Genomic DNA, 27,362 nt, shown 5'->3' on the forward strand with positions numbered 1-27,362 from the left:
GTGAGGCGTCTGTGCAAAACTGCGGATAAACGGCAGAAAAAATGTGGGACGCCCACACCCATCACGGGTGCGATGCCCTGGCTACAGGTGAGCAGCAAGCTGAATGTCTTCTTCGGTTCTTCTGTGGGCGTCTTAAACAACTTACTGATGCATTACTGCCACCGTGTGGTTGGAAGCTGCATCGTAACTGAGCGTCTCATGGATAACAGCTTTTCTCTGGTGTCTTCAGTTGATAATCTATGCAGTCCTGCGGCCCTCGCAGCCCACAGGTGCAAAACTGAAAGTGTTTTGCGGCGCTTGCGGCCCAACTTTGGTTAAGAATCACTGGTCTACAGTGTCTCTCTCACAACTACAAACTACGGTGGCCCTGAAGTGCAAATCACAAAGGCAAATCAGAAAACGCAACAGCAAATCGGAAAACGCAACAGCAAATCGGAAAACAAAACAGCAAATCAGAAAACACAATAGCAAACCAGAAAACACAACAACAAAGCAGAAAACACAACGAGATTAACCAAACCGGAAAAGGAAGGTACCCTCAGGCGTCCTGAATCGTCGCTGATTGGACTGGTCGGTCCTTTGACCCGGCGGCGCTCATGTTTTGAAAACATACAACCATGTCCTTCCGGTTCAAAGGACCGACCAGTCCAATCAGCGACGATTCATGTTGTTGTGTTTTCTGATTTGCTGTAGTGTTTTCTGATTTACCGTAGTGTTTTCTGATTCGCCGTTGTGTTTTCTGATTCGCCGTTGTGGTTTCTGATTCGCCGTTGTGTTTTCTGATTCGCCGTTGTGGTTTCTGATTTGCTGTTGTGTCTGATTTGCTGTTGTGTTTTTTGATTTGCTGTTGTGTTTTTTGATTTGTTGTTGTGTTTTCTGATTTGTTTTTGTGTTTTCTGATTTGCACTTCAGGGCCACCGTATAAAACAGCTCAATATTAACCATTCAACATGGTCATGGCCAAACATCTCTACCCCTCCCGGACAAGCTGTCTTAGACATATAGATGTATTAATTCTTATTGGTAGTGAAGTAACATCATAAGACAAGAAATATGGTGTGGGTTGGAGAACACTCTGTTGGTAAAAGAGTGTCCTGCTGCTGATTATCAAACTAACCTCACTCATGTTCGACCTGTCACTGTCTACCTGCTGCAGGGATGACTTTTCTTTTCTGTATGTCAACCTGGAAATTAGCACCGGCCTTGTTCCCTAGACAAAAGGCCTGTGGAAATTTTTGATTGGATTTTAGGCAATTACAGAAAAATGGTCTGACACTGACAATGGTCAGCAAGAAAATCATGATCTTGTGATTATCAGACAGGAGGCAGTGTTTCCCCTACATGTAATTGACTGTGGCGCACCGCCACGGCAAAATAAAAGCCGCCACACCTTCAAAATGCAGGCATAAATAAATCCAGTGTTAGAGAAAAGTAAATATTTTACCGTTGTCTTTCACCGCAGTATTTGACGTTAACTAGCATGTTGGATATTTCGCTTGATAATTAGCTAGAGGATTAAATGGTCACTTAGAGCGGAGTCCTGCACGGGTCACCGCATCCGACCAGTTTTCCGACACAACTTACATTCCGCACCCGAGCCGACCCGGTATAAATTGATACCGACGCCCGAAGGAAAATTGGATGCAATTTTTAAAAGTGAAAGTAAGACAGCGTAGAGGGAATGAGTTCTGGAGGGGGCAAGCACGCATGAATGAGCTCATATGAAATATAAATGCTTATCATTTGTGTCGCTAATAATGACTGATGATAAGTGACGCCTTGAAAATGGCAATCGTAAAACCCGACCTGCCTCTCCGGGCGTCCGACCCGATCCGCATCTGTGTCCAACACAATACATTATTTTTCACCCGTGCAGGACTCTGACTTAGATAAGTCCTCTCTTGAAACAAATAATAAAAATAGCATTTCTTTACAATATTAGAGTTCATGATGGCTGTGTGAGAGCATTATAACCAGAGAAAAAAAAAGAAATTCCCTAAGTAGCCTATGACTAGGGATGTAACGGTTACCGGTGTCACGGTAAACCACAGTGAAATTCCCGATGGTGAAGGTTACCGTTTAAGTTTTAATTACCATGGTAACCGCCGCGGTCGGTAACCACGGTGTGGAAAACTTGCGGCGCATGCGCAGCGTGCAATGTGCGCTTGTTAGGTAGTGAAGAAGACATGGCGGAGGGAGGACGTGATAGTAGCGGTCCTCACTGCATTTTTTCGCCTTCAAAGAGAACCAAATCTGCAGTCTGGGAGTATTTTGGTTATTATAAGAATGCTCAGAGACAGCTGGTCGAGGATGGCAGCCCTGTCTGCAGGAGCTGCGAGAAGAAAGTTGTTGCGAGGGGCGGCAACACCTCCAATTTGCTTACTTTCACTTTATGACCATCACCCGCAACTGTTCAGCAAATGCAAGGTAAATTTACCTCAAGCTTGTGTGCGTGTATGTCGAGTTTTCTCTGTCTAATTTGCTGTTGTCACTTAGGTAAACTGACCAGATAGTGGTATAACTGAACCACGTTGATCCGTGATTTGGCTCGTAATCTGAACCGCTTATTAATTAGTAGATTTCACTTTGTAAAGTCGACCTAATAATTCCCCAAATATTGATGCAGAGCTGCAGTGAGGAGGATTTGATACAAACACGTACTGGGTGGACTGAGTTAGTGAACACAAACTGACTGAGATGACTGACTTTCATCTCAGCTCCATTCACTGGAGCAGCAATTGTGAGTTTTGTGATCTGTTGGTTGCACCCTTAGTATTAAGTAACAGTGACAGTAATAATTAATAATGACATTTTTATTCATTTTTTTCACAGAGAGGGTCTGCTGGCCAATTGAGTGCTGCTGCCACTACATCTCATTCTACCACTGTAACGCAGACATTAAAGGACACGTTTCAAAAACAGGCTGCCTCATCACAAAAAGCCAATGACCTATTTTGCACAGTTTTGATACATTCTTTTATAATTATTTAATGTTGATTTTGCAGTGTTTTATTAAGGTTTTGGATTTGGACTATTTTAATATATAATAAATATATTTAAATATAAATCTTGAAGAAATTATTTCAATTTATCAGTGTTTTTTCAACATTTTGAAGACATTTTTAAAAATACCGCGGTATACCGATAACCGTGATAATTTTGGTCACTACTATTTGGTGTGAAATTTTCATACCGTTACATCCCTACCAATGACATAAGTATAAATATTACAGTATGATGACCCAAACTAACCCCCCTGCGCGCGCCACAGTCTCAGAAAATACTGGGGGAAACACTGGGAGGGATGGATCCCGTGTGTGAAAAAATGTTGACTCATTTCAGGGGCTGTCAGATTAATTCCTGCAGCACTCTATCCCTTTTCATTTTCACACTGTGTGCCAATTAGACAGGACAGCAGGCATGGAATAACGCTAGCTATGTGCGATACCACTGATTTCCTTTCTAGTCTGATACCAAGTAAAAACATTCAAACAACAGAGGTGGTGCCCCATCTACGAGTGTGTTATTAATCGCCAGTGATTAATGACCTGATGATCAACATGATAATGCACATATTAAAAAATAATATTAAATGTTATTAATAATGAGAAATAGTATTGCACAAAATATCAAGAGGTGATATCACACATGATAATGACACTGTTGTTGTCAGCATGCTTTGTGCCACCTGTCTTTTCTACAGAAGGGGGAGGAGTTATAAAGTTTGATGGCCACTTGCCGAAAAGACCTACTGTGGTGTTCTGTGGTGCTCCACGTAGCTCTCAGTCTACAGCTAAAGGTGCTCCGATATGACTCCAGGGGGGTTAACTGGGGGTGAGAGGCATTGATTATTATAGTTTTCTCAGAATCTCCTCCTCCTCCTTTATAACACCTAGATCCACAGTACACGTACCCTCAGACAGGATATTTTAAGTGTGTCAACTCATCTGAATGGGCTTTGGACAACATGCCCAGAAACACGAAAAATGTGTTGAAGAAAACCCCTGCTAATGCTAACAATGAGGGGGAGCTAAGTGCCTCGCCTGAGATAGCGAGCGTGGATGTTAGCTCAAGCCCTGGACAGAATAACAGATAACCTTACTAAATTGACACCAAGATTTCCACTGTCCTGGAAGCCATTAGAGAACAGACCTCGTAGCTACAGGCGGTCGCTGCACGAGTGGGCGAAGCGGAGAAACTGACTGCTCATGTAGAGGCCGCGGCGACATCATCGGAGGTGAAGTTAGCATATCTCGAGAAGCAAGTGCATGACATGCGGGAACACATGGATGATCTCGACAACCAAGGTCACAGGTGCAACATACGTATAGTTGGCGTTAGTGAACGCAAACTGACTGAGATGACTGACTCTCATCTCAGCTCCGTTCATCGGAGCAGCATCTAGCTGTGGCTCAGCAGCCATTTGACCAATCAGACTAACCGAGTATACTGACAACGGACGAGCAGCCAGACAGAGAGAAAGACAGCCAATATATATAGAATATCAGAAATATATAATAGTCGTGGATTATTTGTAGGATACAGTATATATAAAGAATAATAAAAAAATTGTTAATATAACAAGTGTCTAGATAGAGATAAGAGCCAAAATAGAGCATTCATAATTAATTTAACAATAATCCTTTTTGTTTTGATCTAAAAAAAACCTGTTTCTCACAAAGGTGATACAATCTAAATTGTGAGTTTTATGATCTGTTGGTTGCACCCTTAGTATGAAGTAACAATGACAGTAATAATTAATAATGACATGTTCTATTCATTTTTTTCAAAGAGAGATTCTGCTGGCCAATCGAGTGCTACTGACAGTAGAACTCATTGTACTGTATTTAAGGTTTATTTTGCACAGTTTTAATACATTATTTTATACTTATTTAATGTTGATTTTGCAGTGTTTTGTTAAGGTTTGAGATTTGGACTATTTTAATATATAATAAATCTATTTGAATATAAATCTTGGTGAAATTATTTCAATTTATCAGTGTATCAGTGTTTTTTCAACATTTTGAAGACTTTTTTAAAAATACCGCAGTATACCAATAACCGTGATAATTTTGGTCACTATTACTGCAGTGTGAAATTTTCATACCGTTACATCCCTATATGGAATGTAAGAGGGGTCCATAGTTCTATTAAAAGAAGAAAAATACTCACCTTTCTGAAAAAAGAACACATTGATATTGCACTTGGGGTTGAGCAGGTATTTTTCTCCTCATTTACTTCAAGAAGTAGCGTGGTGTCAATTCTTGTGAAAAATAATCTTCCTTTTTCAATTATAGAATGTGTTAAAGAAAACATGGAAGGTATGTTATAATCAAGCAGATCTTAATAGGTATGGTTAATTCCATACTGAATATTTATTTCCCCCCCTGCTCACCTGTCAGATTTGATAACTTAAGTATTCTTAGATTTCTCTGAGATTCACTCAGATATTTCCATAGTGGGTGAAGATTTTAATTGTATACTTAATCCCCTTACAAAGTGAATACTGAATTCCCCCAAAAAGCCTCAACTCTTTCTTCACAAGCTAAGTCACACAATTTTCTATTTGATTTTATTCTTCTCTGTGAGGATTTAGGATTTGTTGATGTATGGAGAACAACTCCTCCTTTGCATAAAGAATACACTTTTTTTCCTGTACCCCATAGGTTTCATACTCTCATCTCTTACATCTCTCTCTTAAGGGCATAGGAAACAGAGTAAAATACTGGAGACTGAATACAACTATTTTAAAGAACCGCACCTTCGTGTCCTATTTTAATACTGAGTTTAGATATTTTCTTTCCATTAACCCTCAGTCAACAGATAACCCTGCCCTCCTATGGTACACTATTATGGTTTACACTAGAGGGATTTTTATTTCATTTTCACAAACGAAAGGGCCTATGTTGATTCTCCAACTCCTGCTTTAATGCAAGAAATATCTGCAGTCAGATCAACCTTAGATAACCTCCTTACGCAAGATGAGGAGACCAAACTTAAATTCACTAGACAAAGATTTTATGAACATTCGAATAAACACAGAAAATATTTGGCATACCTTACCAAAAAAAGATCAGAATCACAAGCTATTGCAGCCATTGGTGATGCTCAGAATAATCTTATATATGACAATAACTCTATAAATGACACTTTCAAAGAATTTTATTGTAGACTGTATGCATCTGAACAACCATATGACACACTTGAATTAATGGAAGATTTCTTTTCTCAGCTTAGTTTGCCTACTATATCAACAGAACAGCAAACCAATCCTAACGTCCTCATCTCCAGGGGGGAGTACTGAATGCTATAAAAACCTTACAAAACGGAAAAGCCCCTGGGTCTGGTGGGTTTCGTAGAGAATTTTATAAAGAATTTTGTGATTTATTAGCAGACCCATTACGTGATATGTTTAACCATTCTTTTTAGCATAATGGATTACCTCAGACTCTAAGAGAAGCAAATATTTCTCTCATTCTGAAAAGGGGGAAGTTTGCAGAGTCTTGTTCCTCATAGAGCTCTTTTTAATGTGGACCGGAGGATACTTTCAAAAATCCTAGCCACTCGACTTGAGGACCTTCTGTTTAAAATTATAAAAGAAGAGCAAACTGGTTTTATAAAAAATCGTAACTCCCGTGACAATGTCAGGCACCTTCTCAATGTAATTCAGGCTTTTCAGCAAAGAGTTATTGATGCTCTGGTGCTTTCTTTAGATGCTGAGAAAAACTTTGACCGGGTAGAATGGGTTTATTTATTTTACACTTTAAATAAATTTGGTCTCTGTGATAATTTCATTAGGTGGGTCAAAATTCTGTATGATAATCCTCAGGCAGATATTTTGACTTATGGGCTTAAATCAGACAGTTTTCCATGGTACAGAGGAACGAGGCAAGGCTGCCCCTTGTCATCCCTCTTGTTTGCCGTTGCCATCAAACCACTGGCGGAGGCCTTAAGGATGGCACCTGCTATACGGGGTCTGCTAGTTGATTATGAGTACAAGATTAGTCTGTATGCAGATGATGTTTTGATATTTATTTCTAACCCAGAGACGTCAGCTCTACTTAACATTATTGATTTGTTTAGCAAATTTTCTGGGTATAAAATTAATTTGAACAAGTCTGAAGCCATGCCACTTGGGAGCCTTAATTCGATACCAGCTGCTTTACCTTCTTTTCCCTTTAAGTGGTCTCCGGCAGGTTTTGTATACTTAGGTATATTCATAACCCCTAAATTTAAGTAAATGAATAAAGCAAACTTTGTTCCCCTGTTCGCGAAGGTGAGGCACGATTTGGAGCGATGGAATTCTCTGCCTGTTTCATGGCTAGGACGTATATCCTTGGTTAAAATGAATATATTGCCTCGATTGTTGTATCCTGTTCAAATGATTCCGGTCATATTTTCAAATAGGGTGATGAAAAACCTGAATGCCTGGCTAAGTTCTTTCATATGGAGCAAGCGCAGACCAAAAATTAATATGGCTACATTGCAGCTTCCAGGTTCTATAGGGGGTCTAGACTTACCAAATCAGTTGTGATATGAGTAACATGAGTAATATGAGGTATATTCATGACTGGGTCGTAAATAACTCAAGCTCTATTTGGTTGGGAGTTAAAGGAGAACTTCGGTCAATTTAAACATGCAGCTTCATTGCTCAAGCTACCCTTGACTTGCCAGTACCGAAGACGCGAACACATTTGGTCCAGCCATTACAGAGCTCCGTGAACGGAGACGTAGCATTGAACGCTAACAGCATGGGGTCAGAACTTTAGACTGTGTTTTAAGCGTCTTAACATGCTCCACATCTCACACCGAATGTTATGCAACAACAGCAGACACCTTAGCACACAGCACTGTAGCGTGTATGACTCAAAATGAATTAAAAAGTAGTTAAAACAGTGTGTTTGTGCAAGGAGCTACTTACCTGTTTGTTGACATCCGTGTGTTCCGGTAGCTAGACCAAACTAGCATATCCATCGAGTGTTGGTCATGGTAATTCTAAGCGCTATATTGTAGAGCAGGGATGGGCAACTTTAATGATGGAGAGGGCCATAAAAATGTTATCCTCCCTACTAGAGGGCCAGATTGTAATCACGCACTTCCACCAGTAGGATATTGTAACCCCATCATTCAATTAGCCAGTTTTACACAGAGACAAAAACTTTCACATTCCTGAGTGATATACAATTATGTCAGTGCAATGGCATCTCAAAAATCGTCATTCAATAAAAATAACACAGGCACAAAGTGCAACAATAATAACAAAAAACAATATTCATGTTTGAAGTGCATTTCTACTCTCTGCCCTTCCATTCCGTGACATGTTTTATTTGAGCACAGAAAAATATATTTTGCTAGCATATAAATTATATTTTGAATAGAATTTTTCCCCGGGCAAAACATAATTTCATTTAATAAATTCTGTTGCCCATCCCTGTTGATAGTTGTTTCAGAGACAACTAAACAGATCTTTCACCTATCAAAAAAAAGAGCAATATCCTCAGCTTCGACCCACAAAACAACTTTACAAGACCAAACAACAGTAATGTGGTAGCAGGTTGTGTCTTTTACAACTTCTATGAGGAAAACATGCAGAATTTATGCGTGGGAAAAAAGCTGTCAATCCTGTCTCTCCTACTGACTTATCACACTGCCACCCAAAAAACACCGTCTCTCCTCAGCAGCAAGAACCAGGCAGCTCCTGCAGTTCACTGGTGACTGGTGACTGTCATTTCAAGCGAAACAACTTGCTCACAATGTCTTAGTCAATAGTTTTTTTTCAACAATCAATTTGGATGGGCTGCTTGTCTGAGTTCTGCCACAAATTGTGCTCTGACGTAAAAAAAAAAAAAAAAAAAAAAGAATCAGCCTGGGTCCACATTCAAAATTGCCGATCCCTGATCAATGGAATAATGCCCATGTCGGCCCCAATACAAATCTTGCAGATCAGATCGGGACATCTCTAATTTTATGTATTGAATGCTCTCGGGATGTATGATTTTCTACAGACATAACAGAAAATGCTACTGAGCCTTAATCCCAAATATAGGTACAGAAACTCTATACAGACCCTAATCCATCTTTAATGCAACTTTATAACTTCTTAGGTTAGACTTTCCGTGCATGGTAAATGTATGAGTGTTTTAGAAAGCAGTAGACAATATGGTTATTTTCCTCTTCTTATACTGCATGTCATAATAATGTCAATGGTTCACGGCCTAATACAGTTCCCAATCTGAGTATTACATCAGTGCTGGACTGTACCAGCTATTTAAATATACAATAAGGCCATATAGCCAGCAAGTGAATGCTCTCCCTGTTCAGCATCAGCAGCTGGGTTAGTGTGAATACGTAACCAATGTTAGTTCTCTTCCATTGTAAGAACAGTATGGGGGTTGATGAGGAGACCCCAGTGAATTATGGGAGTATTCACAGAAACCTGATGAATCTCAGGATCCTTCAGTACCGTTAAAGTTAGGGAAGGTGATGATGTCTTCCAGTGAGCGGTACAGCTTTCCTCTCGTTTGGAAAGGAGAGGACTCAGCTGCGATTTCATGCTCTATAATACATTAAGGTGCTGTGCTACGTTTGGTTTGTATGAATGAACAATGTGTGCTGACAAGAAAAGACATGGCTCTAGGGGTAGGCGATATATACTACTCATTATTGTTATTTACATGAGTGCTTTTCCTATTTGGTCTGAATTTTAATGAAATAAGTAAAAGTTCCCTTTGATATTACTAATAATGAATGAGAAGAAACACCATTTTCATTAGTTTAATATTTATTACCCCAAATATTTACACAATAACAAGGATAGCCCCAAATAACAAAAATTGACAATGTCATTAGCGGGTGTTTCCACCATTTGCCGCAATGACAGCTTGACAGCGACGTCTCATGCTCCTCACTAGCCTCATGATGTTGTTCTGAGGCAATGTGTTCCACTCCTCCATAAGTGCTACACGCAGTTCTGCCAGGTCAAGTGGGGGTGGGGTACGATCATCCAGTCTCTGCTTCAGCTGGTCCCAGACGTGCTCTATGGGGTTCAGGTCAGGGGACATTGCTGGCCATACCATACGAGGCACTCCGACTTCCTGAAGTCGAGCTGTGAGAAGTGGTGGAGCATTATCACCCATGAACAGAAAGTTGGGGGTGTGCTGGCGGAATTGGGGGATGATGATGGGTTCTATGATGTCTCTGAGGTAAGAACGTGCAGTGACTGAGCAATCTACAATAACCAAATCTGTTTTGCGCTGACTGGTGATGCCTGCCCAGACTGTTGCACCTCCTCCACCAAAGGGAACCCTGGGGACCATGTTGACCTCGGCGTATCGCTCACTTCGCCTTCTCCAGCAACGCTGACGACCATCATTTCTGTGCAAGGTGACCCGACACTCATCAGTGAACAGGACGGTAGACCACTGCTGCATTGTCCAGGTCACATGGTCTTGTGCCCACTGCAAACTTTCACGGCGGTGTATTGGTGTCAGTGGAGTCACCTGCAACGGTCGTCTGGCATTCAAGCCAAAGCGGTGGAGTCGGTTTTGAATGGTTTGTCTGGAAACCCTAGTACCCCTCACATCTCGTAACTGGGCCTGCAGCTGTGTGGCAGTTGCATAACGATGTCTGAGTGCATAGGTCCTTAGGTACTGGTCATCGTTGCGGTCTGTCACTCGTGGGGCTCCACTCCTGGGTCTGTCACGAACTCTGCCAGTAGTTCTGTGTCTTGATGCAAGTCTGCTGATGACACTTTGAGACGCACCAAGTTCACGAGCAACATCTGACTGCCTGCCACCGACCTGAAGGCGCGCTATGGCCAGGTGGCGCTGCTCGTCCGCTAAGTGATGTCGTGTGTTCATGGCTGTTTGAATGATGAACTTGGAATGACTTACTGACAATACCAGCTTTTTATACCCACAGAATGTTGAAATTGATGCCACATTGAAAAGGGTTGTCTTTTAGTTTTTTGGCATTGGCCCCAATATGTAAGGCACACTGTACACAGTGAGACCATTACGTGGAAAACACAAAATGAGGTGTGTCTATCACCCCAATACAATTGCCTCCCTATCCCAAAACTCTCTGAGGTGAAACAAACACCGTATGAAATCCACTGAGTCTCTCACAATATCCCTAACTTATTGTGAGTAGTGTATATCGTTTGCGATAATATCGTCATTGTTGTTTTGACGAAGTGCAAATTTCCATTATCGAGTATTTAAATTACTTCGCCAAAAATATTGAAACGCAGCCGGAAACTCCTCACATCCACTTAATACACGGTGCAGCATCGCTCTCTGCAGCATGGCAGGATTCAGTCACACACTAGTTGGCCTACATGATCACATGACCTCTCGCTAGCATCCTCCTTGCAACAGTTTAGCAGCGCGTCGTGATGGCAGAGAGAAAATGCAGGCGCCTCCAGTCCCTGAAGCTACCGGTACTTCAGATGATTGTTGTGTCCGCTTGTTAGCTAGTGCCAAGCTAGGAACGGTCGCTACTTTCAAATTAAAAGCCCCCCGCTAAGAACCCAGTTCTAAACTCCGATGGGGTGCAATGTAACACTCTTATTTTGAAGACAAATTCTTTGTCACTGTTCACAGCCGAAGTTCGAGCTTCACGGCACGTCACATGTTTACACCGACCCCAGAGGTGGCTTTTGGAAAAGGAGGAATATTTTAGAATGACAGGGCAGCACATTGCCGCCCTAACCTTGGAGCAAATGTGCCACCTTTTCTATCTAAAAAGGGCTGTGGACAGACTGGTGTTTTTGGCTCATAATCTGAAGTAGCCTAATCAGTGAACCCAGGGTTTCCCCTACATGTAATTGACTGTGGCGCACCGCCACGGCAAAATAAAAGCCGCCACACCTTCAAAATTCAGGCATAAATAAATCCAGCGTTAGAGAAAGGAAATATTTTACCGTCGTCTTCCACCACAGTCTTTGACGTTAACTAGCATGTTGGATATTTCACTTGATAATTAGCTAGAGGATTAAATGGTCACGTAGAGCGTAGTCCTGCACGGGTCACCGCATCCGACCAGTTTTCCAACACAACTTACATTCCGCACCCGAGCCGACCCGGTATAAATTGATACCGACGCCCGAAGGAAAATTGGACAGACGCAATTTTTAAAATTGAAAGTAAGACAGCGTAGAGGGAATGAGTTCTGGGAGGGCGCAAGCACGCATGAATGAGCTCATATGAAATATAAATGCTTATCATTTGTGTCGCTAATAATGACTGATGATAAGTGACGCCTTGAAAATGGCAATCGTAAAACCCGACCTGCCTCTCCGGGCGTCCGACCCGATCCGCATCTGTTTCCGACACAATACATTATTTTTCACCCATGCAGGACTCTGACTTAGATAAGTCCTCTCTTGAAACAAATAATAAAAATAGCATTTCTTTACAATATTAGAGTTCATGATGGCTGTCTGAGAGCATTATAACCAGAGAAAAAAAAAGAAATTCCCTAAGTAGCCTATGACATAAGTATAAATATTACAGTATGATGACCCAAACTATTCCTACATTGTAGTTCAATTATTGAGTTCAAAAGTACAAAAATGGAGAGTCTTTCTTTTATTTGTACTTGAATGCTAAAGTTTAAAGAAAATAAATAAGTGTTTTCCTTCAAGTTGAAATCTGTTCAACTTTTCACACCACTGGGCACTCAGAAAAAGAGTTTTTGAGAGCCCTCAGCGCTAAAAACACGTTTGGCTGACACAAGCCCTAACTCAGACAATTCCAATCACATTTTAAAGGATATCGACTGATTATCGTTATCGCCAAAATACCCCACAATATCAAGATACTGTTTTTTGCCCATATCGCCCACCCCTACATGGCTCCCTCAGCTTATTAAGAAATGCAGATGATTTGTGTTTAGTAAAGTTTCAGACAGAAACTCACAACTCATTCAAAAAGAGTATATAAACAAACCTTTTCGTTACTTGCTGTTAGTGTTGCACGGTAAACCGATACTAGAAAGGTACCGCGGTACCCAGCCATTAAGAACAATACTTTTTCACGTTCTATTAGTATCGGTACTTTATGAACTTTGTGCGACAGCAGTGTAGCGTGTCTGTGTGCAGCTTCTCTTTGCTTCCTCACTGCCTGCAGCCAGAGTGGCCGTGGTTTCATAGTGACAGACAGTCACAGAGCAGAGCGACACAGACGTGTTGGCTCCCTTCGTCATTACAGATTTAAAGCATCGTTTACAGACGGGCTTTGTGGTGTCCGTGGGCTTGCCCTCACTCTCGGCAACGTAAGTGAAATATTCCCATATTTCGCTCTGTGCGTCTGCTTTTTCAACAAGCCTAGGACGGTCGGCAGGAGCACTCATGCCACTTAGTAGCCAAATAGTTCAAAGAGCTGCAGGTTAGCGATAGATAACGTTAAATATCCCCCGGATGGAAGTCAAGCAAACTTTATTCACCATCAGAGTTGCACGAGGCAGTCAGGGGTAAAGCTAACTGTTTAACAGTCCGATGTGGTTCCACATCTCTGTATGCAAACACAACGTTCACACTGGTAACATGAACTTTACCATAACATGCGCTGGTGTTCACAAGTATGCTGATCAACAACACCACTTATAATTTATCTATTTTAAGTCAATCAGTACTAGTTATATAATCATAGCATGTACATTTTTGTCAATAATTTATAATATATATTGTAATTTATCTTATTAGAAAAGGTGTGATTAGAGCACAGACCTCCACCAGGTCTGGGTCATGTGTGTTGTACTTTAGTGCACTAATTTAGTTTGCAGGCTAATAATCCAGGGTTTGAACTTTATCAACATGAAATGCAAATTGCAAGTTTAAAGTATTATCTTATTATATGAATTGCCAGACTTACATTTAATGTCATTTGTGTTCATTATTTTTAAGCTGAATAAAATTGTAGTTAATGTGCTGTTAATTTTTTTCTACTACAAGCACTGAGCTTTTAATGGAAAATCAGGTTATTTAATAATCTCTGAGAGCAAACAAGACAAATGAACAAAACAAGAAGACACTTGTCTTCTTGGATACAGAAGCTATGAAGCTCAGCAGCTTTTACAAAACTAGTGAATTGCCCGTAGGAAAAATGTATTCCTATAGAAAAGTGGGAGGTTAAGTAGCTTTTCATGGATGGCCAAATGAGGCTGTGTTTGAAGGTGGGACGTCAGGGATATAATTGGCTGTTTTCGACTACTTTTGATTATACCATTATATTTCACCTTAAAAACTATTTACCTTGGCTTACTTGGTGTAATTATTTTTAGCACAACCTCACATGTGTGACTGTACAGTTATTTTTTCATTTTAAGGTACTATATTAACACTATGGACCTAAAATCACAAAATAACATAAAATCAGAGTAGAAAAAGGTAGTGTTTTTACTGTGCAAACCACAAATATGTTTAATGAACCAATTGCATTAGTTATAATGCAAATATAAATTGTTGTTTACTTAATTGGTGCATAAGTTTTTGAAATTTACAAAGTTATGTGTAACTATTTACATTTAAATGCAGGCAATGCCTCAGGCTCCTCAGCTCATTCCTGCCTGTTCCACATTCAGCCGTCTCCTCCTTGGTTTGCCTCACAACACGACTCCACTACTCACTAAACACACCACACCAAATACTACATAACACACTAACTATACACTCCAAACACGCTATATGTCACAAATCTGTCAACTCTCAAAACTCGCTATCCCTGTCGCCGTCTCCAACACATCACTGCTGCTGTCAATCATCCGCCGATGTCCCTCCCACTTCTTCCTGTTCCTCAACAACCAAACTTGCTGCTTGGACACTTTCGTGACAAAAGCACATTTTTACTGTTTCTTCTTGCACCAGACATAAAGCAAACATAACGGCCATGTTCGCGAAAAAGCGTATTGGACATTATTTACCCTAAATCCAGTTTTGGACGTGCCAGTGCATCCGCTCCGTCAACTCGGGAGGTGGGCCGTGTGGGTCGGTTAGCGGCTAGCAGCTGGCTACACACGAACATCCACAGATTCCGATCCAACTTTGTTGACCGCGCGTCTCCGGATCTCCTCAGACCCGAACAGACTCAGTCTGGACTTGTTTAATCTCACTACAATCCACAACAGTCAGTTTAGATGAACAGAACAGAATAGGACCGAACCGCCGGCAAAATCCCGGTCCAGCTCGCACCGCTGCAGGTATAAATCCGCTTGTGACAAAAGCACATTTTTACTGTTTCTTCCTGCACCAGACACAAAAGCAAATGTAACGGCAATGTTCGCGAAAAAGCGTGTTGGACATTATTTACCCTAAATCCGGTTTTGGACATGCCAGTGCATCCGCTCCCTCGACTCGGGCGGTGGGTTGTGTAGCTAGCGCTAGCCACGAACATCCACAGATTCCGATCCCACTTTGTTGTCCGCGCGTCTCCGGATCTCCTCAGACCCGAACAGACTTGGACTTGTTTAATCTCAAATCCCAGTCCAGCTCGCGCCACTGCAGGTATAAATCCGCTTGTTTTTTAAGGTATGTCGTTGGCTTGAGCTCTGCAGTGATTGGCTCTGGTGCGCACGTGGCCACGGTGTGCAGTGGTTGGCTCTGGTGCGCACGTGACTGTGGTGGCTCCGGTGGACAATGCTTGCAGAATTTGTAAAGCATTTCTGAAATAATTTATTCACGCTATCATTGCAGTTCAAGCAAATGCTTAGTTGCACACCACTGAACCACGCAGCAGCCATGTTGAAAGTCTCAGGTCAGTCTGATCCTGATCCGCAGAGATATTTGAGGAACACACACACACACACACACACACGCACACACACACACACACAGACAGAGATTTCTTGCTTTTTTAGAGAGATGTATACTTTTATTTTGACTTTAGAAGTGTTTTAATTAATAAAAAGAAATAAATCATTTTAAGTTCCACATTCTGTCATCTGATATTTTATTCCAATACTTTTAATGATGTTCTAGTTTTCCGCTGTGGTATCGTTTCAGTATTGGTATCGAGATATTTTAGGCAGGTATCGAATATACTCGATGTATCGCCGTTTGTTCTCTGTGAGATGTAGAAAATGACTATATCGTGAATATTCGAGTATACATTCAATTGTCACGCAGTTGTTTTTAGTCGCAGGCACTGAACTACAGGTTTTTCTCACTCTCCGCACAGAGAGATAAAACCAACGCACCTAGATACATACATCACATTCTGTCGTGCGTGCCCATCATAAGCCCGGTGTTATGCCGAGAAGTGCTTGCATGCCGGGATCTGCATGCCGCTCGCAGCATGAGGGGGATGCAGTATTCGGCAGAGCTGGTTTTGAACTTGCCAAGATATGCATCCCTGGCTGCTTAAGACAGATACACTGCTACATGTATGGAGTCCATGTTCATATGAATAAACACTGTTATGAGGTTACAGAAATTGTAATTAAAAAGGTCCCATATTATGCAAAATACACCTTAGAGCTGTTTTTCTATCAATAATATGCATCCCCGGCCTGTCTACAATCCCCCCTGGTATGAAAAAAGTTCATCCTCTCCCTTTTTTGCTTTCTCCGCCTTTAGAAAATGAGTGCTTATACAGGCCAGTTGAAGATAGTCTGTCGGTGACGTCACCTGTCAAACTGTTGGTGTGTGCGAACCACTTTGAGCTGACTGTTTCACCAACTTGGGCCAGTACAAGGCAGGAGTAGTCGGCAGACTTATACTCAAAGGAACACTTGCAGGCCAAGGACATGTAAGTATACAAATGTGCTGTGTGTTTCTGTAGATAAGGCTGAACTCGTGCGTGATGTACTGTGTGTTTTGCCATTGAGAACAAGGTAAGGTTAGCAGCTAACCACTAACGTTAGCTTCTCTGACCACACAAGTTAGTGCTACAGCAGAATCATTGTGTGTATTACATTTCTGATCTTGCACATTATGTAATGTGTGTCCTAGGGAAATGTCTGCATGTGCAAGAATTTAGCTGTGTTTATTTAGCAATTTTACACGAACTAACCAAGCAGTGTCACATAGTACCAGCTAACGCTAACCGCGATCTTCCAAGCTAATGCTAACCGCCAGCTTCTAGTTCGCATCAACACGGTCTCCACATGCAAACCCAGAGACCCGGTCGGTCAAGAGGTACATACACACACCCTCGCCGGGTCTAAGTTTTCAGGATTTGGTGAAATAATGCATTTGAAAACGTTTTCTAAGCTGGAATATGTTGGCATGGGCCAGGGCAAAACGAGTGTACTGTTGCCTGCTACACAGTTTAGATTCTCTGCCCGAGCCCGACCACGCCGCTATCCTCGGCCGGGCCCCTGACCAAGTATTTGTGATTTTTTGTTTTCAATAACTCAAAATAATGACCATATTTCCAGCTAGAAAACGCGCATCTCTCTCCTCCCTCCATTTTTGTGTTGCTGCGTGGTGTTACACGTGAGTTATCCTCATGGCTAAAACGTGACTTCAGACGTACGTGACATCACTCCCGAGACGCAAGAAGAAAGCAAGAATATATATTTTTACTAAGGAAAATGACCAAAATAATTGTAATGCACAGTGACTTGAATAAATAACTTTAATCTGATCACTGGTTTGGAAATGTTAACGCGTTAGATTACTCGTTACTGAAATAAAGAGGTCAGGTTAGAGTAATGTAACGCGTTGCAGCCTTTAGTGCTTGAATTATATTGTAACAGTGCTGTCATGTGTTATCCTATCCATATCTGGGAATTCTGTGCAGGATGATGAAACTGTGATTACTTGTTGAGAACATTTCAAATTGTTTGCCCATTTCTTGCAATTGTTTTCATGTTTTATTGTATTTTTACTGTTCAAGACTCTACCTGGCTGCACTGCATTACAGTGAGAAGGCTGATAGAGGACAAGCCACCACATCATCAGGAGATCCTCTTTTCAAACTGAGCTTTCCAAAGTCCAGGAAGGAAGGGACAGTGCAGAGCCAAACACTTAAAATCTGAATTCTTTTAAGATGGTTTTCAAAATAAATAATAAGGAGAATGTATAAATAAGAAGTAATTAGGAGAAATAAGAGAAACTTCACAACAGTATAGCACAAGGCTTTTTGGTTCTACTGCAATTTTCCTGTAAACATACATTTTTGTTTATTGCACTGCAGACTGCAGTGATGCTCTGTTGGACCTGATCTTCGAGAAGGTTTTCCAGGACCCTGCCCCATATGTGAACGAGGTGCTGAAACTCAATCCCTGAAGACCTCTCGGGCCACGCAACTCTCACTCTCCACCCCAGAGAGCCCCAGCACCAGCTTACAAAGCTTCTGTAGGCTATATTGGCTGAACACAATTCAATATAAAGTCAGCACTGAATGTTTACACCCATGGCAACTAGATACTTTCTTTGTTATTATTTTCATATTGATATTGAAGTTGATATATAAAGTCAAACTGTTTCACTTTATATTTTCTTCTTCTTGTTATTATTTCATTCATGTCAACACATGTTTACAAATGTTTCTTACAATAAAACATCTTTCCTGACTGTTCTGTGTTTTCATTGTTTGATATGTAATTTTCATAGTAATAATTAAAAGATAAACTAGGAATCAGTTATGTACTTTTCATCATAACACTTTTGCGATAAATTAATAGTATTTATGTGACTAAAAGCTGACTGCACTATTCCCCTCAGACGTAAAGGTCCATAGTCTGTCCGATAAATGTTCAGTGCATTCTGCAGTGCAGATACATTCAGGCAGACAGGTTACAGGCCAGGAGGGTCCCCACCATGCATGATGGTGGCTCAGGATGCTGCTGTAGTCTTCATGTAACCTAGAAATTATGAAAGGTGAGTGAGTGACAATAGATTAGAGAAAAGAGAGACAGCAAAATGACAACCTTGTTTGCCCAGTGTTCACACTTCATTGTGGTATTTCCATACAGCAGATATTCTCAGGTTATGTAGGCATTTGTACACAATTGCCACAGGAACACCTGCTTTTTATGCAGAATTTTTATTATTCATTGGAAACTATAATCGCTAATCACGTCGCATTGTTTCTTTGGTAATATATCTAAAGTTTATAAACCGTTGTAACTGGTAAAAAAACAATTCTGCTGGTAGAGAGGTGATGGGGGGCAACTGTGGCTTATTGAAAACTTGAAAATTGCTGGCAGTAGCTAATTACAGGTCGTCACTACAAATAAGAGGTTCTCAATCAACTTACCTGGCTACATAAAGGTTAATAATAATATGGGGTTACGCTTTTGTCTTGTAATGGCTGTTGCTAAATTGCATCCGCGTTACTGCAACTGAACAGCAGTAAACACCAGCCAAGGTCTGGCTAAGCTTTATGATGTAAACACTGGAGGCAGGAGAAGGGGGCTGTTATCAGAACAACGCGGGGCAGACGGCCAGTAAGCTCGTAAAACTTTCGTTAGTCTGCAGTAACATAAAAGTAATGTCGAGGTAACAAACTTAACTACTAACCAATGAGAAACATCAATGTTCATTCATGGCTGCTTACTTTCTTCTGGAGCCTCTTGTTGTTCTGGGTCGGACCGCTGTCTGTTGTCCGGCGGCCATTACTTCCAGAAACTCCACCGTTGCCATGGTCACATGATGCCGTCCTCACGTCTTCCACAGGCAGGAAGAGGTGGGCGGCACCGTGGGCGGCGCGCAGTAGCTCATTAGCATTTAAAGGGAAAGGCACTGAAACAGGCCACCTGGAGCAGGGCTGTGAAACTGGTGTTTCAAGAACCCTGCTGTGCTTAATCCTTCAGCTTATTTCGACCAAAGCATGTTACTAACATTCCATTTAGACTTCAAGGAACCATATCAAGAAGCAGAAATGACCATAATATGGGACCTTTAAGACTGTTTATTCATACGAACATGGACTCCATACATAAAGCAGTGTGTCTGTCTTAAACAGCCAGGGATGCATATCTTGGCAAGTTCAACACCAGCTCTGCCGAATACTGCATTCTCCTCATGCCGCGAGCGCCATGCAGATCCCAGCATGCAGGCACTTCTCGGCATAACACCGGCAGCATGTAGCAGCAGAGATCTCAGGTAGTGGCAGCAGCAGGTGCTATGAAAAATGGAGGGAGAATTAATTCCCAAGAAAAACAACGCAGGATCCATCGTCTGGCAGTGGTTTGAGTACGAGAGGGAGGACGTAAAGTATGCATGGATTAAAGTTCTCGGTCGCTACGACGGATTTCCGTCATTCAAACTTCACAAAGGCGACTTATGAGATCAATGTAGATCGGGGGAGATCAAGTGTTGGCTGATCTTTATTGACAGATTGTCACACTCTACAGCCAAAGGTATCGTTAACAGCGTGTGCGCGCCTGACCAATGACAGTGTAGTGACCCACACAGGGCGGGATCTAAACATGGAGCGGCACTAATGTTTAGCTGCTTAGCTAGCAAGGACTCGTCGCGCTGCTACGTTATCAATTGAGTTTAGTCAACACGTGAGAACTCGTCTGACACGGAGAGTCTCCTGTTGTGTGCTACATGTATGAAACAACAACTATAAGCCTCTTTCACACTGCCGTTTGCATGCGGGGATCCTGCGCCAATTCTCCGCACCCTCCTCTGTGCGAAAGTTTGGGATTCGGAGAAGGGGGAAATTTCGCTCCGGCGCTGATCCGCCTCTGGAGATAGTATCAGGGCTGAATTATTGGTGAGCCATCCCAGTGTGAACGGATAATCCGGAGGCACGGAGCGGGGGCGTGTCGGTCGTGCAGTCAGATAACTGCACAGGTCCTTCACTCAACTAAATACAGAGAAATGTCCCACAAAGCAACGTTACAGAAAGGAACAACAGTAACATAATAACTTTAACTGTCTTTGGCAACTTATATAAGGAAAACAAATACCACAGCTGTACGTGGAGAAGCGTCTATCCTCCCGCCTGTCCTACTGACTCTTCGTCACATTTCTGCTCAAAAAACAGCGTTTGTCACCGGCAAAAAACTTTAACTTACCGAGTGTTTGTGATGAAAATAAATCACCGCGACCGTCAGCCCTCCGGACCGAGACTTCAGGGAACTTTCCCCCAGAAAACAGCCTCCGTCTCCGCGAGTGACAGAGTCAGACAGCGTCCTGTTTACTGATGGTGATTATGTATAATTATGTAATTTAGCGCGAAAAACTTAACTCACTTTCTAGGATGTTTGGTGGGTCAGGATCTCAATCACTACACATTATAACAGCATCCATATGATTATATGGAGCTGTGAAGAACTCAACTAGCCCTGTAAATCGGCACACAACAGTAGACACACATGTAATCTGTATGTACTGTCTAGAGCTTGAATTCAGCTCTGTATGCTACTGCTGTAATATGTTTTGTCAAAGGTCATAACAAAAGAAGTTGGAAAAAAAGAGAAAAGAAAATGTAAAATGCAAATGACAAGAAAAGATCAGGATGAAGATTTTATCCTGTGGGTAATGGGGGCGGGACTTGATAAGCTTTGGCTTCTCCCGCTTTTCCCTTTCGGCCATGTGTATTGTATTATTTGAACAATGATGAAATGTGATGTTTATGAATTGACATGTCCGAAATAATCAACATAAATAAATAAATAAATAAAAAATTATAAACTGTCCGCGGGTTTGGATTAACAGGGGAACACCTGGGGGAACACCTGGGGAAACACCGACGTCATCATCATGACGTGTACCGTCACGCCTCTTTGGGAGCCACAGCGCCGGATTTCTGTGTGAATTATACACGTGAAGGCGGAGATGCTTCGTTCTGTGTGAATCACCATCGGCGGAGAATTGGCGAACCACCGCTCCGGAGATAATGCGGAGACACTGTGTACAAAGGGCTATAGTCTGGACTTTGTCTGCACTGTATCTGTGTAAACGGCTTCATTCAGCGTCTCTCCCTCCCCTCTGGCACCGTGAGTTACCAGGGTTACAGGAACGCCCTGAAACTTTATAATGATCAATAAGACGTTTTTGGTTAGTTTGACTGTACAAAATCATGAATGTAGCCTGATTGTAGCTCAATGCTGAAATCTTGTATTATAACATATAGAACAAATGTAAAGCCTCAGAGCTTCTTTGATTATTAACAGTACTAGTGCAGTGCCCGTAAGAAAAGTGTATTCCTATAAAAAAGTGGGAGGTTAAGGAGCTTTTTCATGGATGGCCAAATGAGGCTGTGTTTGAAGGTGGGACGTCAGGGTTATTAGGTTTGTTGTGAAATCCGATATTCCAGGGTATAATTGGCTGTTTTTGACTATTTTTGATTTTGCCATTATATTTCATCTTAAAAGCTATTTACTTGGTGTCATTATTTTCAGCACAACCTCACATGTGTGACTGTACAAGTTATTTTTTTTATTTTGACATACTGTATTAACACAATGGACCTAAAATCACAAAAAAAACATGAAATCCGAGTAGAAAAAGTTAGATTTTTTTACTGTGAAAACCACAAATATGTTTAACAAACCATTTTTTTTTTTTACTTATAATGCAAATATAAATTGTTGTTTATCTAAATGTGTGCATACAAAAAATTTACAAAGTTATATCTTACTATTTACATTTAAATGCAGGCAATGCTCAGGTCTGACTGAGCTCCTTCCAGCTGAATGAAGAGCTGGACTGCCTGCTCCACATTCAGCTTCTCCTCTATTCTGACTCATTAAACAAAAAAACGACTCCACTACTCACTAAACACACTACACCAAACACTACATAACACACTAACTACACACTCCAAACATGCTAAATGTCACAAATCTCTCAACTCTCACACACACCGACCGTCGTTGCCTGTCAATCATCCGCCTAGGTCCCTCCCACAACTTCCTGTTCCTCAACAGCCAAACTTGCTGCTTGGACACTTTCATGACAAAAGCCCGTTTTTACCGTTTCTTCCCGCACCAGACACAAAGCAAACGTGACGGCAATGTTCGCGAAAAAGCGTGGCGGACATTATTTACCCTAGGTCCGGTTTTGGACGTGCCGATGCTTCCGGTCCGTCGCTTCGGGAGGTGGGCCGTGTAGCTAGCAGCTAGCGGCTACGGCTAGCTAGCGGCTACGGCTAGCTAGCGGCTAGCTACACACGAACATCCACAGATTCCGATTCCACTTTGTTGTCCGCGCGTCTCCGGATCTCCTCAGACCCGAACAGACTCGGTCCGGACTCGTTTAAACTCATTAATCCACAACAGTCAGTTTAGATGCACAGAACAGAACAGAACGGGACCGAACCGCCGGCAAAATCCCGGTCAGCTCGCGCCACTGCAGGTATAAATCTGCTTGTTTCTTAAGGTGGGGGGTCGCAGTGGGCTCTGCAGTGATTGGCTCTGGTGCGTGCGTGGCCACGGTGTGCAGTGATTGGCTCTGGTGTGCACGTGACTGTGGTGGCTCCGGTGGACAATGCTCGCAGTGCTTTCCACAAGCGCCGGCTGCCGGCCATATAGCCGACTACACAGTTAACTCCAGCCGGCTACTTTAATGACTATTATTTTTCGCTGTGCTTGTACTGATAATAATCACAAATTACTCCGATCATCGCCGACTTCATTGATCACAAGGGAGAGAAACTCATCCGCGGCCCCGACACGCGGTGTGTGTGCGCACGCACTCAGCGGAGTCAGTGTGTCGGCCGTCGGAGGCGAGAAGCAGGGCTCACCATAATACGCTTATTTTGTCACCGGTAATCCACTCTTCTCTTCCAGCGTCCATTTAGCAATACCTGCGACACGTGCTGGCATCAAAAAACACTGTCGGTTGTACAAATGAAACCAAACGGACTCTAAGAGTGTATTTTCATTAGTTGCTAAAGGGAGAAACGTTCACTGAGTGTTTAATTGTGTAGCCACCACTGCAGACTGTGAAGGTGTCATGCACCGACAATAAGATATTTTCAAGCCCAGAACGCCTCATGATGCAATATTATGTGAGCCTGTATAGCCTATTATTTATTATTTTCAGTGCACAAATCACAGTTTTTATTGGTGCATTAGCGTCTGGCATACTTAGTTACACTAATGAATAAAAGAAGATGCGATATTTTGTAATAATAATAATATAATATATAGAGTAGATATTGATGCTGATAATATTAATAATAATAATAATAATAATAATAATAATAATAATAGAGCAAATGTCTGAGAAATTAATATAGGCTGCCTGTTCTGCAGGCATACTTAGGCTAATAATAATAATAATAATAATGTAACATTATTATTATTACATTTAAGACCAGTGTATAAGATCGATCATTTTTTATTACTTATAATATAAACAACAATTTATATTAGCATTATATGTGCATACATTTTAAAAATGTACAAAGTTACATGTAACTATTTACATTCAAATGCAAGCAATGCTCATTCAGCAGTCTCCTAATTGTTTTGACTCATTAAACAAAAAAACGACTCCACTACACACTAAACACTACATAACACACTAACTATACACTCCAAATACGCTAAATGTCACAAATCTCTCAACTCTCAGTATCGCTGTCTCTACACCAACCGTCATTGCCTGTCATTCATCTGCTTACGTCCCTCCCACAACTTCCTGTTCCTCAACAACCAAACTTGCTGCTTGGACACTTTCGTGACCAAAGCCTGTTTTTACCGTTTCTTCCTGCACCAGACACAAAGCAAACGTGGCGGCAATGTTCGCGAAAAAGCGTGGCGGACATTATTTACCCTAAGTCCAGTTTTGGACGTGCCGGTGAGTCCGGTCCATCGCCTCGATCAGGAGATGGGCTGTGTAGCTAGCGGAAAGCAGCTAGCGGCTAGCAGCTAGCTACACACGAACATCCACAGATCTGATTCCACTTTGTTTGTTGTCCTTTTAGTCTCATTAATCCACAACAGTCAGTTTAGATGCACAGAACAGAATGGGACCGAACCACCGGCAAAATCCCGGTCCAGCTCGCGCCGCTGCAGGTATAAGTCTGCTTGTTTCTTAAGGTGGGGGGTCGTGGTGGGCTCTGCAGTGATTGGCTCTGGTGCGCGCGTGGCTACGGTGTGCAGTGATTGGCTCTGGTGCGCACGTGACTGTAGTGGCTCCGGTGGACAATGCTCGTGGAATTTGTAAAGCATTTATGAAATAATTTATTAACGGTATCATTGCAGTCCAAACAAATGCGAAATAGCACACCCTTGAACCACGCAGCAGCCATGTTGAAACTCTCAGGTCAGTCTGATCCTGATCCGCAGAGATATTTGAGGAATACACACACACACACACACAGAGGTTACTTGCTTTTATATAGAGATTATTGTTGTAATTATTATTATTATTATTATTATTATTATTATTATTATTATTATTATTAATAATAATAATAATAATAATAATAATAATAATAATAAATGATGATGATGAGAAGAAGAAGTAGAAAAATAGCATACTAATAAGGTTCCCCAGATGTTGATTATTTGAAAGAGTAAATCTTGAGAGAAGCTTGGCAAAAAAAGTCACAGTTTGATTTCATAGATTTAAAATTACATTGAAAAGACAAAAAACATTTTAAGTGTGAATAGAACAGCTGTTCAGATCATCCTCCTGTAAAACACTGTTGGTCAAATATGTAAACGTGATGTCTGCATTAGAGAACATGGTGTGTGGTGAGGCTGTAACTCTTATCTTGTTTTTTTAGCACATGTCAAGAAACGTGCCCTGTAACATGTTTCACAAATTATAAATTGGGAATATGACTTGGCTACAGCTAGAAAAATCATTTCAGTCAAAATATTTTTTTTTGCTTTAATCCCATGAAATAAGCATATATTAATGCAGTATGAACAATGTTTTTATGTAGACACGTAGAATCATCATACTGGCATGATTGTATACATCAAAGTGTTAATTCAAGGCTAAGGGAAAATATCGAGATATATATCGTGTATCGTGACATGGCCTAAAAATATCGGGATATTAGTAAAAGGCCATATCGCCCAGCCCTATTATGGAGTGATGTCAACTACATGGCTATGCTGACTCTTCCTTGGATGACATATTGTGAACAATGCAGCTGCGTTTCAGCTAGCAGCATCATAGGCTATTTCAAGTCTGGCTGTTGTCTACAGGGTGTTTCAAAATTGAGAAAAAAAGGATTGTGATTAATAAACACAATATTAGTGTTTGGCCTGATTGCCCAGCCCTCGGTATGTAACCTGACGCTACAACTGCTTTAATTCATTTTCTTTTCAATGGACAGTTTAAAATTGTTTTACTTCTAACAGATCAGCTGACATTTCTGATGCTGCTGGTGGGTAAGAAGCAATGGACAATTCACTGCTTAAAGTTCACACCTCTCAACTATGTCAGGCCATACACTACAACGGATAGTTCAACAGCTTTCAGTCACACCCACTGACATCTCATTAACTTCCATCCCCATCTCAATGTCTTACAGTCAAAAATATCAGTCTTCGTATAGATTGATATGGTGACAAGAAGGCTGAATTTAGGACAAATTAGTTATCTCAGAAACTCTACTACCACACACACACACATGAACAGCCTATCTATCTGCATCCAACGAGCTAGACAAGAAGAAGCCTTGGGTGGGTGTTCACGTAAACACACACACACACACAACCTTGACCTACCAGCAGAGTTGTTGTATGATCCTTGATCTCCACTGGTCACAGCAACATGAAGCACAATTTCAGCTATAGAAAAATATTGTGCGTACAATAATCCAATTGCCCTTTTTTATTCCAAAACAAAGCATTTTCATAATAATCACTGTAACTATACATTTAAAATTCATGGCAATGGTGAAAAGGCAAACATTATTGTGCTAAAGAGTCCTGTAGTAAAGCAGAGAGATTTAAAGGAACTGTGACAGGGAACAGTATTCTGACCGGATTGGCTGATGATTAAGCTATCTGTCTTCAGAAATACAGTCAAACAATCATTTTACACACACTTCAGTTCCACGGTTGGCCATTGAGTAAGTTAGGGTGCCCTACCCAAAGGCAGTTTTACAGTTTAGACATTTGCAATGGTTTTCCTCACACTCACATACTTCTCCCCACTGTACTGTTAATTACATCCAGTGACCTAGTCTCCATAGAACAGCCCCATCAAACCAAAGATCAATCTTGACCAGATTCATTTCACCACAGTCTGGCTGACGCTGCTGAGTGTAGGTGAAAGTCCCACCAGTTCTCTCAGGTTACAGGTCAGCCTGGTACACTGCTGGAACACTGGTAGGAAGAATACTGGTCCATCTACGACACAGGTTTCTATATTGGCTGCCCTGAACACAACAGGTGTACTGATAACCTAACTACTGGCTGGCGAACACGCACCTCGCAGCCTTAACGCAGCTCCTCACACATCTCAGGCAGATTTAAAATTACGCATATGT

The 27,362-nt window shown here is 41.5% G+C and overlaps 1 protein-coding gene across 4 annotated transcripts in view; it reads right to left on the minus strand.

Annotated features, from left to right (window-relative positions):
* Positions 1-27,362, minus strand: part of tjp2b (tight junction protein 2b (zona occludens 2)) — a 266,330-nt gene that overhangs the window by 130,126 nt on the left and 108,842 nt on the right. The gene's annotated exons all lie outside the window — the stretch shown is intronic.

This window comes from Sparus aurata, chromosome 5 (genome assembly GCF_900880675.1).
Source record: "Sparus aurata chromosome 5, fSpaAur1.1, whole genome shotgun sequence".
Taxonomy (NCBI): Eukaryota; Metazoa; Chordata; class Actinopteri; order Spariformes; family Sparidae; genus Sparus; species Sparus aurata.